General features: G+C 38.8%; 1 protein-coding gene and 1 non-coding gene across 11 annotated transcripts in view; both read right to left on the bottom strand.

The window, feature by feature from the left end:
* BICD1 (BICD cargo adaptor 1) overlaps window positions 1-20,816 on the bottom strand; it is a 230,220-nt gene that overhangs the window by 188,457 nt on the left and 20,947 nt on the right. The window lies entirely within an intron of this gene.
* Window positions 17,303-17,431, bottom strand: LOC131840067 (small nucleolar RNA SNORA65). Its single transcript, XR_009357178.1, has one exon. It is a non-coding gene; the product is annotated as a small nucleolar RNA SNORA65 (small nucleolar RNA).

Here is a 20,816-nt window from a genome sequence, read left to right on the forward strand (position 1 = left end):
GACTCATTCAGACTTACGGATGTTCTAACATGTGAATTAAAGCCCCAGGAGATTGATACACAAAACCAAAATAGGCATTTACTCTACTATATAAATTATATAACTGTCAAGAGGTCAAACAAGGACATCGGTAGGAAAATCACATTCTCTCCTCAAAGGCAAGCTCTCCGGCAACACCAGTTGGGGGAACATGGACTCAAAATCAACATGAGATGTGCCTGACTCAAATGTAAGTACATCAGGGCCTGAAAACTCACCATGTCTGTCTCCACAGCACAGGCCTGTTGCCAGAACTGACCACTGCAGAGCCAGGCATGGTGCCCGCCCCTGCTCAGTGCACCCTGCCAACATCTGCTTCTCAGATTCTCTTTGTTCTCTGCTTCCCTTTTTAAACAACCCTACCTCTGACTGCTGTAGTCTTGATGGAGAATTAAGATGTTTTTTCTTAAGATTGTAGACAAAACTTGCTGATCTGGAGCCATTCTGTCTCTGAGAGTTTTCCTTCTCTACTCAAGCCCTTTAATGGTTCCTGTCATTCCTTATCTCTAAGTTCATAGCAGGCACTCCACTGCCACACCCATGTACTGAATGCCCACATTCACAAAGTTATTGTGTCCTTACACATGTTTCTAGAAAACTTGAAAAAACTTTTCAAAAATTATCACCAGAGAGAGTAGCCTTGAAGCAGATGTTAAAACACAGGACAGAACAAAGAAATTGAATGAGCAGTGTGGTGAACAATGAACTTGAAGGATATTAATCCCAAGTCATTTAACTTTGAAGAGTGTAGAAATTCTTCTTGGTAAATCTTAACTACCAAGAAGTGGGAAGTTAGCTGGCTGATAATTAATCAAATATCCAAAGGGTGGTTAAGAAAAAGAAAAGAAACCACCACCCAACTGTCCTTTGCGTGAAGTGAGAACTGTGGATTTCAGACTTCAGGATTCTCCACCCTTGTTCCTGCAAACCGCCCAATCCAGCCTGCTCTCCAGGGTCCATCTGTCTTGCACTCTGTGCAGCACTGGTCGCCGGGTCTCGAAATTCTTCCCATGCTGGTTTCCATTAGCCTACTCTCCTGTCACATTCATAGCTCTCCCACCACACTGTTCTGGCTCTCACAGCAGCCTCTTCCTCTGCCTGACCCAAAGGACTGCGATTCCCAGGGCTCCACGCACAGCTCTTGTCCTTCTCCCTCTACTTGCATCTCATTCATTCTGTGACTTGAAGGATGACTTATATACATGAGCCAGACACACAGGATGGGTTTCTCATTGTTAATTTTCTTGTTTTTTCATTAGTCAGTCCTGAGATTTCTAAAGTGCATTTGCACCAGCCAATTCCATACCTCTACTCTGATGTCTCACAGTCCCCTTAAATCTGTGTGTTCAAAACATTTTTTTTTCCCCTTAGTCTCAAATTTTCTCTCCTATGTTCTTTATTTCGGTTTATGGCCTTCTCCATCCACCTGCTTTCCCAAATTGAAAATCTAGAAGCCACCATGGTTGTTAGGCATTTTGGCTAATATGTAAAAGTGACTGCGTAACAATAATTGTTAGTAAAAAGGTGCAAGAGAAAATTGCAAAGCCTGTTGCTAAATAAGCCTGACACACTTGTGCAGATAGTATAAATAGGAAGAGTGGAAAGGAATAATGAATGGGTTATAAATATGGAAGATTTACTATTTCTGTTTTTCCCACTCAATTTTAAGCTCTAAGAGGGCAAGATCCATGCCTGTTTTGCTTATTTCTATATGGCATGCATCTAGTATAGTGCTCCACAGATAGTAGGTGTTTAGAAGACACTTGCTGGATATGTTGTTGCTAACACAATTAGCTGAAAACACAACTGAGTTCCCCTTTTCAAAGCCGAATCACCAAATGCCAGTACACGATATCAGTTTAATACCACCACAAAAGCGAAAAATTGTGTAGTGAGAGGAATAAAACTTCCTTAGCATAACTGTTGAGTCATCAGTTCATCAAATAATCAGAAATTTCTCTTTCTCACTAAATCAAAGACCCTGATTATGATGTGATTTTCACCTCAGTAAAACTAAACTGGCCTTGAGAGTCATTTATCATTTTAAAAGCAAGTCTTTTAAATGATTAAGCAAGTCTAGAATGTCTAATATCAAATTTCTTAGGCATCAATTGATGAGGAAGGTATGAGACAAGCAGAGAGATCTAATCAAAGGGGGGGGGGGGACAAGAGGAGGCTGAATACATTCCACAAAAACACCCACTACAGGAGAAGCTGACTCCAAATTCTCTTATGATCTGAGTTGACAACTCAGAGCAGGTAGAAGGTAATGATATGAACAATCTATTCACAAGGATGAGTGTCTGTGTCTGTTCATGCACTATCCTGATATATAAATACATAGAAAATAGAAATCTGCTGTCTTCTGGCACTTTGTCCTAAGCCTTTCTCCTTAAAGCACTGTATTTGTAGACATAATATTCACTCCAGCCTTCAATCAAACAAACAACAAACTCACTCTCCCTAGCTTCTCAAATCTAACTGATCACCAAATCCCATCAACCTGGTCCCCTAAAATCAAGCTCAAAAACCACTTTCTCTGTGTAAAGTTCCTGGCTTTTTGTGCTTCCAATGCGCTCTGCAAATATCATGTATTATAATTATTTTGCAATTTCCCTCCTCCTTCCCTCATCTAAGACCAGGAACTAATTAAAGATTTTCAGGATCTCCTGTGTAATGAATGGGATTAACAGAGTACCTAGTAATTTAATTGGTATTCAACAAATCATTGTCTTTATTTTTTTTTAAGATTATTTATTTATTTATTTGACAGACAGAGATCACAAGTAGGCAGAGACACAGGCAGAGAGAGAGGGGGCAAGCAGACTCCCTGCTGAGCAGAGAGCCTGATGCGGGGCTCGATCCCAAGACCCTGAGATCATGACCTGAGCTGAAGGCAGAGGCTTAAACCACGGAGCCACCCAGGCGCCCCAAGTCATTGTCTTTAAAAGAAGAAAATAGATTGGGGATACAAAGAGTTTTGATAGGAAAAAGAAAACTTTTTTTTTTTTTAAAGATTTATTTATTTATTTATTTGACAGAGAGAGATCACAAGTAGGCAGAGAGGCAGGCAGAGAGAGAGGAGGAAGCAGGCTCCCTGCTGAGCAGAGAGCCTGATGCGGGACTCGATCCCAGGACCCTGGGATCATGACCTGAGCCGAAGGCAGCGGCTTAACCCACTGAGCCACCCAGGCGCCCGAAAAAGGAATCTTTTTATCTTTCCTACTTTGTACCTCTCCATGGCCTCTTCCTCTACCATTTGTCATGGTCATCTCATATGATCATTAACTTGTGTCAGAGAACCTTCCTTGCAATTTCAATGAGGTGGAGCTATAGGCACTGTACTTGGCATTAAGGCTCCTTTAGTTTCTTATTTCTCTCTTACTCAGTCCCTGAGCAGAAACAAAGAACAAATATGGAGTTCAACATCAAGTGCTAAAATATGCAGAAATAATATATGCATAGTGGTACTGATTAAATCATTGACAATAATTAAATACTGCTTTTAAGAAAACTTTGGTCTCTCTTTGTCTACATAGATTACTCAACCATCAGGAAACAGCCAACTCTTTTCCTAGATAAGAGACAATCACTTCCATAAAAATAAATAAATAAATAAATAAAATAAAATTTAAAACCATTGGCCTGGTATTGGATATAAAAGAGGAAGGCTTTAAGATGACTGATAAAGTAATTTGGCTTCCCTCATAAGGGAGTGGGTGCAGGTATCAGAAAGGTGAGGGAAAGAAAGTGATTCTGAGTATTTGAATTAACGGTTAATCTTAAATATTTACGAAAGAGGGTTGCCTGGGTGGCTCAGCCTCTGCCTTTGACTCAGGTCCTGCATCAGGCTCCCTGCTCAGTGGCCGAAGTCTGCTTCTCCCTCTCCCACCCCCCCTGCTTATGTTCCCTCTCTCACTTTCTCTCTGTCAAATAAAAAACAAAAAAATCTGTATGAAAGAAGAGCTTCACTTGCTATATAAAAGGTTTCAGTAGAAAATAGGTTTTTTACATTGTTATACAAGTACATAGAAATTAACCTGCCTTGATTAATGAAAGCAATTACCAAGTGCTGTCACCACAAGTGGATTAATTTCACTATGTAATATCTCCTGGTGATTCTTCATTTAGCCCAGATGAAACTAGCGGCTATTTGAGAAAATGTTTCTTGTCTCAGAAGGGGTATTTTGCTGATTTAAATCATAACTTTTGTTGTTCACATCTACTACAGATTTCTATCTTTGTACATTCATTTCTAGTTTAGCAAACATGTTTTTGTGAGTGGGTAAGGAGAAAAAGGGATTTTGCTAGCAAAAAAGCCATTGTCCTAGTGTGATATGCTAATATTCACCCTGGAAAGAATCATTTATGAACTCAAGCTTCTATAGATGCAGTTTAAATACTATGGATTCAAAGATGGTCAAAATTTATTTACACTTAGAATAATGTAATATTAAATAATGTGATTTAATTATAATGTAAGATTAAATAATGTAGGATTATGCAATGTAGGATTAATAAAGTAAATTATTGAACTATGTAAGATTATAGATTGTAATGTAATAATGTAAGATTAAAGAACTATTTGTGGAAGACAAAAATTATATGTAACACCTCAGAATAGGGAAGACTTTCTTTAAGAAGACACAAAAATACATGAACAACAAAGGGAAAAAACTGATAAATTCAGTTACATTAATTAGAACTAATAATTTTATCAAAGGACATCACAAAAAGAATAAAAAGATAAGGAAACAATATTTGCAATACAATGTAAATGATAAAGAAAGAGGACTCAGAATATATATAAAATATTCCTATATACCAGTATAAAAAGACAGATAACCTAATATTTTAAATGGCTAAAGACTTAAATAGGCATTTCATAAAATGGGAAATCAAATGAACATCTGGAAAGTTGAAAAGTTGTTCAATCTCCTTAGTAATCAAGAAAATGCAAATTATAACTACAAGAGGATGCCATTCTATATCCACCAAATTAGCAAAACTTTAAAATCTGACAATATCCAAGAATGTGAGAATTCTCATACACTGCTCGTCGGCATATAAATCCTTCACTTGGAAAACATGGTGAGGTTGAAGACAGGCATATTCTATGCCACAGAAATTACACTTATAGAAATTCACAAACTCATATTCAGAGTAGCACTCTTCATTATCACCCAAAGAATGAAAGTAACCTAAAAGTCCACCAGCCAAAGAGTGGATAAATAGGGCAATGGGGCACTGTACAATAATTAAGTGAAGTTAACTACTGTTGCATGCAATGACCAGGAGAATATCACAAAAAATATTAAACAAAACAATATGGTATGAAAGAATATATACAATCTGATTCCATTCATGTAAAGTTCAAAACAGATGAAAATTAAACCACATGTAAAAAACTATAACAGGGGCACCTGGGTGGCTCAATGGGTTAAAGCTTCTGCCTTCAGCTCAGGTCTTAGAGCCCACATAGGGCTCTCTGCTCTCTGCTCAGTAGGGAACTTGCTTCCCCATCTCTTCCTCTCTGCCTGCCTCTCTGCCTACCTGTGATCTCTGTCTGTCAAATAAACAGGTAAAATCTTAAAAAAAAAAAAAAGACTTTGACAAAATAAAGATAATTATTATGACAAAATTATGGATTACCTGGGGTGGAGGGAGTTGCAATTGAAGAAGGGTCAAAGGGAGATTCTGCAGTGCTTACAATATTCTATTCCCTTCACCTGGGTGGTGGCTACATGAAGAGTGGCTTTGTATTATTTGTTTAAACCATGCTTCCAGTTTGTGTACTTTTTCTGAATATGATGGTATATTTCACAGGTAAAAGATGTTGTTTAAGTACATTAAAAGGATTATTCACCACGACCAAGTGGGATTTATTCCTGGGCTGCAAGGTTGGTTCAACAGCTGCAAATCAATCAATGTGACACAATACATTAATAAAAGAAAGAACAAGAACCATATGATAACTCTCAACAGATGCTGAAAAAGCATTTGACAAAGTACAGCATCCCTTTCCTGATCAAAGCTCTTCAAAGTGTAGGGATAGAGGGCACATACCTCAATATCATCAAAGCCATCTATGAAAAACCCACCGCAAATATCGTTCTCAATGGAGAAAAACTGAGAGCTTTTCAGCTAAGGTCAGGAACATGGCAGGGATGTCCATTATCACCACTGCTATTCAACATAGTACTAGAAGTCCTAGCCTCAGCAATCAGACAACAAAAAGAAATTAAAGGCATCCAAATTGGCAAAGAAGAAGTCAAACTATCACTCTTTGCAGATGATATGATACTTTATGTGGAAAACCCAAAAGATTCCACTCCAAATCTGCTAGAACTTGTACAGGAATTCAGTAAAGTGTCAGGATATAAAATCAATGCACAGGAATCAGATGCATTTCTATACACCAACAACAATACAGAAGAAAGAAATTCAAGAGTCGATCCCATTTACAATTGCACCCAAAACCATAGGGCACCTAGGAATAAACCTAACCAAAGAGGAAAGAATCTGTATTCAGAAAACTATAAATACTCATGAAAGAAATTGAGAAAGACACAAAGAAATGGAAAACTGTTCCATGCTCATGGATTGGAAGAACAAATATTGTGAAAATGTCTATGCTACCTAAAGCAATCTACACATTTAATGCAATCGCTATCAAAATCCCAACCATTTTTTTCAAAGAAATGGAACAAATAATCCAAAAATTTATATGGAACCAGAAAAGACTTCGAATAGCCAAAGGAATATTGAAAAAGAAAGCCAAAGTTGGTGGCATCACAATTCTGGACTTCAAGCTCTATTACAAAGCTGTCTTCATCAAGACAGTATGGTACTTGCACAAAAACAGACACAGATCAATGGAACAAAATAGAAAGCCCAGAAATAGACCCTCAACTCTATGGTCAACTAATCTTTGACACAGCAGGAAGGAATGTCCACTGGGAAAAAAGACAGTCTCTTCAACAAATTGTTTTGGGAAAATTGGAAGCCACATGCAGAAAAATGAAACTGGACCATTTCCTTACACCACACACAAAAATAGACTCCAAATGGATGAAAGACTTCAATGTGAGAAAGGAATCCATCAAAATCCTTGAGGAGAACACAGGCAGTGACCTCTTCCACCTCAGCCACAACAACTTCTTCCTAGAAATATCACCAAAGGCAAGGGAAGCAAGGGCAAAAATGAATTATTGGGACTTCGCCAAGATCAAAAGTTTTTGCACAGCAAAGGATACAGTCAACAAAAGCAAAAGACAACTGACAGAATGGGAGAAGATATTTGCAAATGATATATCAGATGAAGGGCTAGCATCCAAAATCTATAAAGAACTTATCAAACTCAACACCCAAAGAACAAATAATCCAATCAAGAAATAGGTAGAAGACATGAACAGACATTTCTGCAAAGAATACATCCAGATAGCCAACAGACACATGAAAAAGTGCTTCACTTTACTCAGTATCAGAGAAATACAAATCAAAACCACAATGAGATACCACCTCACACCAGTCAGAATGGCTAAAATTAACAAGTCAGGACATGACAGATGCTGGCGAGGATGCAGAGAAAGGGGAGCCCTCCTACACTGTTGGTGGGAATGCAAGCTGGTGCAGCCACTCTGGAAAAACAGTGTGGAGGTTCCTCAAAAAGTTGAAAATAGAGCTACCCTATGCCCCAGGAATAACACTACTGAGTATTTACCCTAAAGATACAAATGTAGTGATCCAAAGGGGCACGTGCACAGAATGTTTATAGCAGCAATGTCTACAACAGCCAAACTATGGAAAGAATCTAGATGTCCATCAGCAGATGAATGGATAAAGAAGAGGTAGTATATATATATACAATGGAATACTATGCAGCCATCAAAGGAAATGAAATCTTGCCATTTGCAACGATGTGCATGGAACTAGAGGGTATTATGCTGAGCAAAACAAGTCAATCAGAGAAAGACAATTATCATATTATTTCCCTGATATGAGGAATTTGAGAGAGAGGGGGATTGGGGAGTAGGGAAGGAAAAAAGTGAAACAAGATGGGATCGGGAGGGAGACAAACCGTAAGAGATTCTTAATCTCACAGAACAAACTGAGGGTTGCAGGGGGAAGAGGGGAAGGGAGAGGGTGGTGGGATTATGGACATTGGGGAGGGTATGTGCAATGGTGAGTGCTGTGAAGTGTGTAAGCCTGGCGATTCACAGACCTGTACCCCTGGAGCTAATAATACATTATATGTTAATTTTTTAAAAAGTTAAAAAAAAATGTTGTTTAGGGGCACCTGGGTAGCTCAGTTGGTTAAGCACCTGCCTTCAGCTCAGGTCATGATCCGGGGTCCTGGGATTGTGCCCCATATCGGGCTCCCTGCTCTGCAGGAAACCTGCTTCCTCTCTCTCTCTTTTTCTCTGCCTGCTGCTCCCCCTGCTTGTGCTCTGTCAAATAAATAAATAAAATCTTAAAAAATATATATATATATATTTTTTTTTTTTGAAAAGGCTATGAAGATGTGTAAGACTAGATGTTCCAGAAATTGGATGGGAGGAAATAAAAGACAAACAAACAAAAAATCATCAGGGTGCCTGGGTGGCTCAGTCTGTTTGGTGTCTGCCTTCAGCTTAGGTCATAATCCCGGGGTCCTTGGACTAAGCCCTGCATTGGACTCCCTGCTCAGCAGGCAGCCTGTTTCTCCCTCTCTTTCTGCCCCTCCCCATGCTATGCTCTCTCTCTCTCCTTTGTGCACGCGCACACACACATGTGCAAAAATAAATGAATAATATCTTTAAAAAAATATATTATCAGTAGAGAATACACGCCGTGAAGAAATATAAAGCAGGATAACGAGAGTGGGTTGAGTAGAGGGAACTATTTATTTATAGCTGACAAAATCAGTGTCTCCACAGCCAAGTATACAGCGCTGCTGTGGACACAACAGGAGCAATGCAAAATGAATGCACAGTGAAATTTCAAAGTGTGCCACGTGCAAGAGTTCATAAAGTCTATAAAAGATGGTTCCAACTACACCCAAAGTCCCTGACAGATAAGGATCTAAAAGTGTTAGACTGTTAAAAATTAAAGAAAATAAAAATTAAAAGGCAGTCTATATTTTGGATGCTTCATATGAACATTTTAATAATAAAGTATTTATTAAAGCCTTGAAACAATTAATCTTCAAATTTAATCTGAGATCTGAGATGTGAAGTTAAGGCTATATGTTATAAATAACAATGAAGCATCCATTTTTAATTTGAAGAATTAGTTGTTACTTTTATCAACATTTTCATATGTTTATATATTTCAAGAAAGAATTCCAATCAGTACTTTTTCTTTTCCTGACTATGTACTGTGAAGCGTTGTTCCCAATTTTTAAATGAATTGATTTTTTCCTGTATGTCATTTGTTCACAGATAACAAAGGTCCTCAAAATGGATTAAATTTTAAGCCTTCACACTCACCCTTTTCTGTTCAATATATTAGAATACTGCAATTCCACATGGTTCAACCTATTGCTTTTGATCCAAAAAAAAAAAAAAGGCAGTTTCATACAATTTGTCCTAACACGTGACTCTCACTGTCTAAGCTATGTCCTATTTATGGCACAGTCCCGCCTCCCAGAGCTTGAAGAGTTGGCCATTATGCAGAAATGTGTGTTTTTCACTGTAACTTGTCCTCTCTATTTAAAAGGAATCCACTAACTTCTATTCAGCAAAATCGAAAACACTGATGAGGTTTATACCTTTTTTTAAAACTAGACTATGATTTAGCTCATACATTCGGCAAACATTTGTTTGATCATATGCCATGTTTAAGCACCAAGGGAGAGACAAAAACACGGAAGACAAAGATCACTGGCTCATGAAGCTCACAGATAATCGGTGAAAAAAAGGTTAGGAAACCAACACATACAAGATACCATGGTAAGTGTTACTGAAGTTTGTCCAAAGGAGGAGGTGTCTAAATCAGATTTCTCATTGGGCATTACAAATACAGCATTTTGTTTTGAAATATTATTTCACACATTGTTTAAGCTATAACAAAAACACAACAAATTGGTCAAAAGCAGATATCAGGACAAAATAAATAAAAAATATAAACTCCGAATAAGCTACAGAGGAGGTAATAAAGTCTTGAATAATTCCATTTTCTTAATTTTAAGTTGGAATCTTACAAAAACAGAGTGTAAGATCAAAACAGTGTCTTGCTTGAATTATAAATCTTCACTTTAAGACAGCAGATGGAGCGCCTTCTGTTCACAGATGGAAAGCCAAGGGCTCAGGAAAGGTAACCACTGGGCCAAAGGCAAAGAGCAAAACAGAGAACCATGGCTCTGAACTTGTATCCCTCCAAAGGTAAGAGACTTTGAATTTCAGAGACTTTTACAGAAATAGAAGATAACTAGTGTAAACTTCTCTAACGTGTTTTCCTCTGAATCAAGGAAACTTGTACATTCAAAGGAAGATTTCAATGACATTGAAAAATTTTGAGTTTTCAGTCAGTGAATTTAAGTTAGTACATTTCTTCTGCTATATAGGATGCTGCTGCTGTGGTTATAAACATCTTTTTTTGTTTTTGTTTTTGTTTTTGTTTAGTTCTGCTCGTTCAAATGCCAAAACTATACACACTCAAGCCTGTAACCTTGTAAGGATGAGGAAGTATATGTAAAATTTTATTCATTGAAAGAAACTAATACCCAACATTTTGCTTTTTATTTATAGATCTAGTTCTTCTAATACTGAATCAAAGAAATTGTCTGCTTAGAAAATAAAGATCCTCTCAAATTATGGCACTTCTTTCAATGGAAGCATTGACATGCAGTTTGATAAGGCGGCAAGGGCTCTTCTTTTCACTACATCTGTATCTTTATGGGGAAATACCCAGTAGTGCAATTGCAATTGCAGGGTCATAGGGAAGCTCTGTTTTTAATTTCTTTTTTTTTTTTTTTTTAAAGATTTTATTTATTTATTTGTCAGAGAGAGAGTGAGCGAGAGCGAGCACAGGCAGACAGAATGGCAGGCAGAGTCAGAGGGAGAAGCAGGCTCCCTGCAGAGGGCAAGGAGCCCGATGTGGGACTCGATCCCAGGACCCTGGGATCATGACCTGAGCCGAAGGCAGCTGCTTAACCAACTGAGCCACCCAGGCGTCCCTGTTTTTAATTTCTTAAGGAATCTCCACACTGTTTTCCAAAGTGGCTGCACCAACTTGCATTCTCACCAATAGTGTAAGAGGGTACCCCAATGTTCATAGCAGCAATGGCCATAGTTGCCAAATTGTGGAAAGAGCCAAGATGCCCTTCAACGGACGAATGAATAAGGAAGATGTGGTCCATATATACAATGGAGTATTATGCCTCCATCAGAAAGGACGAATACCCAACTTTTGTAGCAACATGGATGGGACTGGAAGAGATTATGCTGAGTGAAATAAGTCAAGCAGAGAGAGTCAATTATCATATGGTTTCACTTACTTGTGGAGCATAAGGAATAACACGAACACTGGGAGATGGAAAGCAGAAATGAGTTGTGGGAAATCAGAGGGGAAGACAAACCATGAGAGACTGTGGACTCTGAGAAACAAACTGAGGGTTTTGGCGGGAAGGGGGGTGGGAAGTTGGGTGAGCCTGGTGGTGGGTATTAAGGAGGGCACATATTACATGGAGCACTGGGGGTGGTGCATAAACAATGAATTCTGGAACACTGAAAAGAAATAAAGTACAATAAAATGGGAAAAAAAAAAAAAAAGAAGGCAAGGGACACATACACCAAAAACAAGTTGACATAAGAGGAATTTTTAATGGTTAAACAATATCAAAGCAACTTGTTCACCCTTATTAATAATTTAAAAATTCAAAATACTGGGGCACTTGGGTGGTTCAGTTAGTTAAGTATCTGCCTTCAGCTCAGGTCATGATCTCAGGGTCCAGGCTCAAATCCTGCATTGTGCTCCTTCCTTAGCGAAGAGCCTTCTGCCGCTTCCTCTGCCCCTCTCCCTGCTCATGATCTCTCTCTGTCAAATAAATTAACAAAATCTTTTAAAAAAATAAATAGGGGCACTTGGGTGGCTCAGTCAGTTAAGCATCTGCCTTTGGCTCAGGTCACGATCCCAGGGTCCTGGGATCGAGTGCCACATCGGGCTCCCTGCTTGTTGGGAAGTTTGTTTTTCCCTCTCCCTCTGCCTGCTACTCTGCCTACCTATGCTCTCTATCTCTTTGTCAAATAAATAAATAAAATCTTTTTTAAAGATAATAATAAAAATTCAAAACACTATATATGGCATATTACGTTTTACCTATCCAATAAGTAGGGATTTGGGGGAAAGAAGGCATAGATTTCTGTCTCCTTTGTGTACCTATGACCACAATTCTAGCATTTTTCATAATTTACATTTCTAATCACCTGTTTGTTCCTATTAAGATATCCTCAGAGTGATAAAAGACTTCAAAAGGTCATGCCTGAGAAGATCTCCTGCAAGAAATGAAAGCACCATGAAATGCTTCTTGGAAAACTGAGGCCCATTTTGACTGAATTTACAGACATTTCAAAGTGAAATTATGCATCTTACCAATGGAATAATATTATTTCTACCCTTAAATTAAATATTCAAACTTTATATGATCACTCTTGGAGTTGCTTTATATGCAGCCAGGTAATCAGCATTGAGAGCTCATAATTGAAGTTAAAAATTTTCATAAAGAAGTAACAGCACCAGGGCACCTGGGTGGCTCAGTCAGCTAAACCACTGCCTTCAGCTCAGAAAATAATCTCGGGATCCAGGAATGGAGTCCTGTAACCAGCTCCACACTCAGCAGGGAGTCTGCCTCTCCCTCTTCCTCTGCCCTCCTCCTGCAGCTCGTGCTCACTCTCTCTTGCTTGTTCTCTCTCTAATAAATAAATAAATAGAATCTTTGGGGTGCCTGAGTGAGTCATTCAGGTAGGTGTCTGCTGTCGGCTCAGGTCATAGTCTCGGGATCCTAGGATTGAGCCCGATTTCAGGCTCCCTGCTCAGTGGGGAGTCTGCTTATCCCTCTCCTCTGCCCCCTGCTTGTGCTGCCTCTCTCTCTCAAATGGGTAAATAAAATCTTAAAAAAAAAATCTTAAGAAGTAACAGCATCATATCATAGCATATTTGCTGATGAACTTCCCACTTACGTCTCCCCATTTAACCTCTTCCCTTCAGTCTATTCTTTTTCACTGAGCTATTTAGTCCAACTAGACTACAGGCAAGGATATATAACAAAAGTAGAGGCAATGATAGAGGAATAATCATCTGTATGTTGGATTCTTAGGTTTATAGGATATGGGAGAGAAGAGCAATATCTTCTCCAAAGGGCTGCAGGAGAAGACAAGCAAGGCCAAGAGAAGGAGATGACTATTCCGGGAAGACATTAAGGTACAAGAAAGTCTCCTTGCTGTGGGGCAGGACAACAGACAGTAAGTAAGCAGGTGGGGTCTAGAGAGTTGGCAGAATAAGAGAATGGGAGAGCAGAAAGAGGCGTGGCTGAAGGAGGAGACAAGGCTTTAGGAAGGTAAGAATAAGAGACAAAATGTATCCAATCATAAGTCTCATTTATAGCCTTTCTTCTATTAGACCACAACAAGAGGCATGTAAAGAGGTTATATTCTTGACTCTTGGCATTTTAAAAATATTAAATCTTTATAAAATTTATCTGTCATGTTAAAAAAAAATTCCATCTTTGCCAGAACAGAAAAGAAGCCAGTGAACCAAGTAACTCATTGTGAGTATAATTATAAACATTTAGCATTGTTTTGAATATGAGAAAAAGAAAAGCTTTCATTTAATAGTTTTTCATAATCTGGAGACAGAATCCATCCACCATATATTTTCAGGGAAACAAGAAACATGCTTGGAGGAAGCCCAGAGGATCCTGCTGTTAAATCAAGACCCATGCAGGAAAAAAAATTACCCACTCCACATTAACATGACATATAACACAAAGGCAATGGTACTTATCCAGCAGGGAAGGGCTGACTTAATTACAGTGCAGCAAGGCAATCCACTACAAAGAGTGCAACCCAAAGGAGGACCGCTAAGATCTGTCCAAAGTATCGGGACAGATGGTTCTGCTGCTTTTCATCTGGTAGAAGACCTTCTAGAAAAACCTGAAAATGGATACATGCCAACAAGTTTTCCATTACCGATACATTTTTCTAAGTCTACCATATGCTACTATAAAAATAATCCTTAACTTCAGAATCAATCAGCAAGTATTTACAGAGCCATGACTAGGTATAAAGGGATAGGAAAAGGTCTAAAGCAGCTTACCACCTAGTTTAGGGATGTGTATTAAAGGCTGATTTAATTTAAGAACATTTTTTTTTCTTTATGCTGCACACAAAAGGAAAAAAGAGAGGCCATAAAAGCAATGCCTTAAAATTTCTGAAATAACAAACACAAATTCACAGAAACAGTATGGGTCTACATTAGAAAAGACGGCGTTAACCACAGATGGTGCAGTAAAACCTAATTCAGCAGCAAAGGGAACACTTGTTAAAAGCAGTTACCTTAACAACCACAGGGCATAGGACAGATTAGCTTCCCCACTTATGAAGCTATCATGCAGTTTCTAGATAAGACCACCGAGTAAATTCTCTTGTAAAAAGTTTTCAAGAAAATGGAAATTGAACTACAAACTTACTAAAGAAAGACCAAGTTATTCCTGTCATACTGTTTTAGGAAATTAATGCACATGCAGCTTTCTTGCAAGCAGCAAATTCTACCATCCTGCTTACTTTATAGTCTATGAATTAATAAAAATTACAAATTCTTCATTCTTATGTGTGAATGTACAATAATGTCATGTAAGAAATTTATAGTTATTGTATAATTTCATAGCATATATATACATTAGTAAATATGCACACACATTCACATTTCCTACTCATAACAACTTTATGAACTTTAAAAAAACACAGCTCAGGGGTACGTGGGTGGCTCAGTTGGTGAAGCATCTGCCTTCAGCTCAGGTCATGATCCTCGGATCGAGTCCCACATGGGGCTCCAGTCTCATGGGGAACGGCTTCTCCCTCTTTACCTCTGTGCTCGCTCGCTCGCTCTCTCTCTCTCAAATAAATAAAATCTTAAAAAAAAAAAAAAAAAACCAACACAGCTCAATTAGTTTGAACTACATAAATATATATAAAGCACACGGAGAACTGCTTGACACATAACCAGCACTATGTATGTCTAAGCTATTACCCCACCATAGTATTATTATTATTATTGTTGCTATTGATACTATTATTTAAGAACGTAAATTTTGAAGTCACACCGCTGATTCAAATTTTTGTTACATCACAAGTTACTCTATCTGTGCCCTGATTTTATCATTCATACAATGCAATTTATTTTAATAATAAAAATATATACTTCATAGGCTATTAAGAGTATTAAAATAAATATTAAGTATTTAGCACAATACTCAGTGTTTGGTTGATGCAAACACAATTTAGTAATTTTTTACAGTTTAAATGTTTGGCTTTGGTCTCCTAGGCAGTAAATAGGGGATATGAATTAAAAACCAGAGAGCACCTACTATAGCCACACTGCTAGAAAACATAGAAAAGAGGCCATTTAAATGAATAGATACAATTAAGTATTATTTATGATATAGTAGCAAAAAGTAACATATGTTGCACTGTGTATTGGGTGAAACTAAGTACCAAAGGCTTTATAGGAGGTAACATAATCAGGTCAGATACTCCAGTAGGACAAACAACCAACCAGACTAACTAGCTTGTTCTCTTTCTTTTTGCTATGACTTTTCCCTTTTTGAAAAATATAAAGTATATATCCAAGCAATGAATCACTACAGTAAATATTTGATAGTATTACTCCAGGTCACAAAAGCAAAATAACTTGTTAATAAGGTAACCAGCTTTAACATACTATGTATATAATGGAAATCAGAGTCTTGATAAACGAAACAGTGCTCAAGCTCCAGATATCAACGGCTACATCTGGAACCATAAGCAAAGCTGGTAACAAAGCTTCTAAATAAGAAACTGGCAAATGTTTAACCACATCCTTATTTTCTTAAGAATGTACAACCTGGGCACAAAGTGGTCCAAGTCAATATGGCTGGACATTCTTCTGGAGAGATTAGGATTCACAGCAAGACTAGGAGGCTGAGGGTCTGGAGGAAGAGGGAGAGGTATCTGAAGTAGGGGAAGGCAGGAGGTGACCAGTCATTCCTTTTTTCTCTATTCTCTTTTCCTCCACCCTTAAAATCCACTGGTAAATACATTTATTCATCAAAATGTCAAGTTCATTGCTTGGTGATATAAAGTTGAATAAGATGTAAAGAATCTAGTAAAGAGAACAAACAAATATCAATGGCCCCAGAACAGGGGAACATTACAGTTACCTTAAGTTTTATAGGAAAACACAGATATCAGCTAACCAGCTAACCAGAGGTATACTTTGGGTAAAGTTATATATCAGATGCTCCTGTATATACTCTCGTTCGAAAAGAATTATCAGTCCTATTTATGGTTCTTGTTCTGTAGATGAAGAAATTGAGTCTTCAAGATGTAAGAGATAGAACTCAGAATGAAATTGGGGCCCTCTTAATCCAAGTCCAGGGCTCTCTGTAAGACACCATGATGCTTCTCCACCTCTTCTACTTTCTCATTCTTGACTTGCCTTTCTCTATTTTTTATCCCCTAGAAGGGCAAGAGAGTGTCAGCATCTAGATCAGAAGTCAAAACTCAAATGTCAATAGGGAAGTGGCAGATGATGTAAATGAGGAAAATAGAAGAGGATATAGATGAGATGGTGGGGACTGTGGCTAATTGAAGGTTCATGCCCTTTCTGAAGGAGACTCGCTTAGCTCTGCTGTCATGCAGAATGTAGACCCAGGGCTTTGTGAAATCTTCCAGTTTTTTTTTTTTGTTTTTTTTTTTTAGATGTCAAATGATCCTTTATTGAAATTTTCTTTTGTAGTTAACTAGCTGGGCATTCCACAGCACCACTGTTAATGTCATCTATGATGTCATGAGGGTGGCGGCCATCAACATTGCAGCCCACAGACTGGGCGGTCCCCAGGATCTCCTTAATGGTTCCAGAGAGTTCTCTGGCTAAAGATCGGTGCCGCATCTGTCGGGCAATATTGACGATCTCATCGAAAGTGATATTTCCACTGTGCTTAACTGCAGAAAAGAAAAACTATAAGCTTGGTCACAACCCAAGGCCAGAGCAGACCACATCACGTGCTCCCTCGTCTTTATTTCCAGGCTGTTCCCATGCTTTCGGCACAGAGTCATCCACATGAAGAACAACCCTGTTTCCTAAGCTGGGGTTTACTCTTAGCTCACCACTGGACCGCACCGGCCAACAGAAACTGATCAGGTGCAGTGGCGGGTGGCTGGAATCTTCCAGTTTTTTAAGAGAGTTCTGAAATCCAGTCTTTTCATATAACTCTCTGTATTATTATTATTATTTTTTAAGAAGCTCCCTAAATCAAATGTTTCCTAATCACTGGGCTGAATTCTGCCTATGAGATAGCAGTTTGCAATCTCTGCTCTAGATGACAGGTGGCCAATCTGACTGGCATGCTCTCCATCACTATGGTATTTCACCCTTAGGGTTAAACAACCAAGCAGTCATTGCAAAGCAAGCCACAGGACTGGTGCAACCGTTGTCATCAGGATTTTATTTTAATTCTGCAGTATGAATGGGACAGGTGTGTTTAATGACAGAATCTCAGGTATGAAAACAAATTAGACATCATCTGTTCCAAAGTCCATCGAGTGCCTGCCTCACTTCTTGGACATCCCTTAGTGAGTAGCTAAGGAGCGAGTCTCTCTCCTCGGAAGTCCTGCTAATTTTCATCTACTCTAGTCTTAACCCTCTTCCTATTAAGGCCCCTCTTCCTATTAAGCTGAGCTCTCTATCCTTACATCTGCTACCTCTTTGTTCCTGGATTATGCCTAAGCACAATATTCCAGCAGTGGATGGACTCTCATTTGTCATCACAGCCTGAACAAAGTTTCATGAGTCTAGTACACTTGCCTCCCTTGCCTCTTGGGACTATGGAATGATATAGCAATGCAAGTAAGTCAACAAAGATCCACACTGAAGGGGAAAGAGAGCTGTTTTTTCTCTACCAGTCATCTTTTTAAGACTTAATTCCACTTTAAAAATGCATTTATGCCCTAATCTCCATGTTCCTAATCTAGAATATACACGTTGCATCTTAACTCTTTAGTTTTAAAAATACAATCATTTTGGGCATTTGGGTGGCTCAGCTGGTTAAGCAACTACCTTCAGCTCAGGTCATGATCCTGGAATCCCGGGATCGAGTCTGCATCAGGATCCCTGCTTAGTAGGGAGTCTGCTTCTCCCTCTGACCCTCCCTCTTCTCATGTTCTCTCTATAAAAATACACCCATTTTAATAACTAGATGAATATTAAAAGAGTATTTGATTTCATAGGAAGGAATTTCACACGAAGAAAATGACTTAACTTTTAAATTTAGCTTTTAAATGAAAACTAAGAAATATGGTTATATACCCAATGTGTATCATGAAATGTAGCCAACTTAATTCCAGCAAATTACATCATAGAACATAATAACTATAGGAAGATGCTTATTTATCTGTCAAAGTCATGAATCCTTTCCAAATGTTAAATGCTTTTGGCTGACATATTTTAAAATTCTTTTTTAAACAGAACATCAAAATTGGGTGGTGCCTGGGTGGTGCAGTCAGTTAAGTGTCTGACTCTTGGTTTCAGCTCAGGTTAGGATCTCAAGGTCATGAGATTGAGCTCCGTGAGACTCTGCACTCGGTGTGGAGTCAGCTTAAGACTTTCTCTCCCTCTCTCCCAACCCCCGTGTGTGTGCTGTCTCTGTTCCGTTCTGTCTCTCTTCCGTCTCTGTCTCAGATACATAAATCTGTCTCTGTTCTGTCCATTCTGTCTCTGTTCTGTCTCTGTCTCAGATACATAAATCCTTAAAAAACCAAAAAAAGAAGAACATTAGGGCACCTGGGTGGCTCAGTCTGTTAAGGATCTGGCTGCCTTTAGCTCAGGTAATGATCTCGGGGTTTTGGGATTGCGCATCCCTTCAAGCTCCCTGCTCAGCGGGGAGCTTGCTTCTCCCTCTCCCTGCCTCTCCCCTTGTTTGTGTTCACTCTCTCTCTAATAAGTAAATAAAATCTTAAAAAAAATAAAAAGAACATCAAAACTGGGGTCCATAAGAATTTGAAAATTCAAACAAATATGGAATATTTCATCTCTAAATAGAACTGTGAAATGTTATCCTTCTCCTTCATTTTCTAATCTCCTTATCATATGATTTCTTTGTATTATTCTTAACGTCTTAAGAAACCCCCAAACCAGGAGCCATCCTAATTTTCTTTTGCTCTCACGTCCAAGTAATTATCAAATCTTTCAGTACCCTGCATGAGATCATCCCCTCCCCCAAGGAGGTTCCCTCCAGTCCAAGCCATACCATCTAATACGGGAACTGGAGCCACAGTCTTCCTAACTTGTCTATCTCATTCTGTCCACAGTCTGTAAGGGGAAGAGGCATAGTGAATTTTTAAAACATTTATCAGATCACATCACTCCAGTGGCTGCGCATTATGCTTAAAATAAAATGCAGATCTCTTGCCAGGGCTCAAGGACCTGGTTGCTGTTCACCTCTCTACCCTCCTTTCTAATTTCTAACATCCCTACTCCCAACTCCTTCACTCCAGCTTTCAGAGATTCTCCATCGGGGGGGCAGGACTGGCACCTTGCAGGAGGAATAAGGAGTATTCAAAATGTGTGAGAATGTTTCTGGCTTTGTGTTTCTTTTCTTTTTATTTACTTATTTTTTAATGGAGATACAATTGACAAATAACAATGTATTAGTCGGGGTGCCTGGGTGGCTCAGTGGGTTAAACCTCTGCCTTCAGCTCAGGTCATGATCTCAGGGACCTGGGATCAAGCCCCGCATTGGGCTCTCTGCTCAGCAGGGAGCCTGCTTCCCTCCCTCTCTGCCTGCCTCTCTGCCTACTTGTAGTCTCTCTCTGTCAAATAAATAAATAAAATCTTAAAAAAAAAAACCACAATGTATTAGTTTTAGGTATATAACACAATGAGTTGGTAAATGTATATGCTGCAAAATGATTACCACAATAAATTTAGTTAACATCCATCACTGCACATAGTTACAATTTTTTCTTGTGATGAGAACTTTTAAGATCTACTCTCTTTCCAAGTTTCGAATATGCAATACAGGACTGTTAACTACAGTCACCATGGTGTACAGTGAGTGCATTTTTGTAATCACAATGACTTGGGAGGGGGCCACCACTGGCATTTAGTAGGCAGCAGATCAGGGACGTGAAACATTGCACCAAAGAACCCACGGCCCCACAACACAGCCCAGTTCTACACTACAAAGGATCACGGTACCCACACAACAGGAATATCCATGCCATTTTCGCAAACACCAAGCTCGTTCTCACCTCAGGGTCTTTGCATTTGCAGTTACTTTCAGCCCAGGACACTGAAATCTTTCCTGGCTTGCTCCTTCTCACCACTTGGGAAGTCATCTCCTTTGAAGATGGACCAGCCCTCATTTTTTAAATAGCCTCCCCTAAGAGCATCCCTGCCAGTGTTATTACTTTTTTACCCTGCTTTGTTCACATTTTAGCATACATCATTATGCAAAAATTTTTTATTTATTTGTTTACTCTTTTATTGCTTTTCTCCCCCATTGGTATGTCAACCCCTTGAGGGAATTTGTACCCACAGCA

The sequence above is a fragment of the Mustela lutreola genome, chromosome 8 (assembly GCF_030435805.1).
Source record: "Mustela lutreola isolate mMusLut2 chromosome 8, mMusLut2.pri, whole genome shotgun sequence".
NCBI lineage: Eukaryota > Metazoa > Chordata > Mammalia > Carnivora > Mustelidae > Mustela > Mustela lutreola.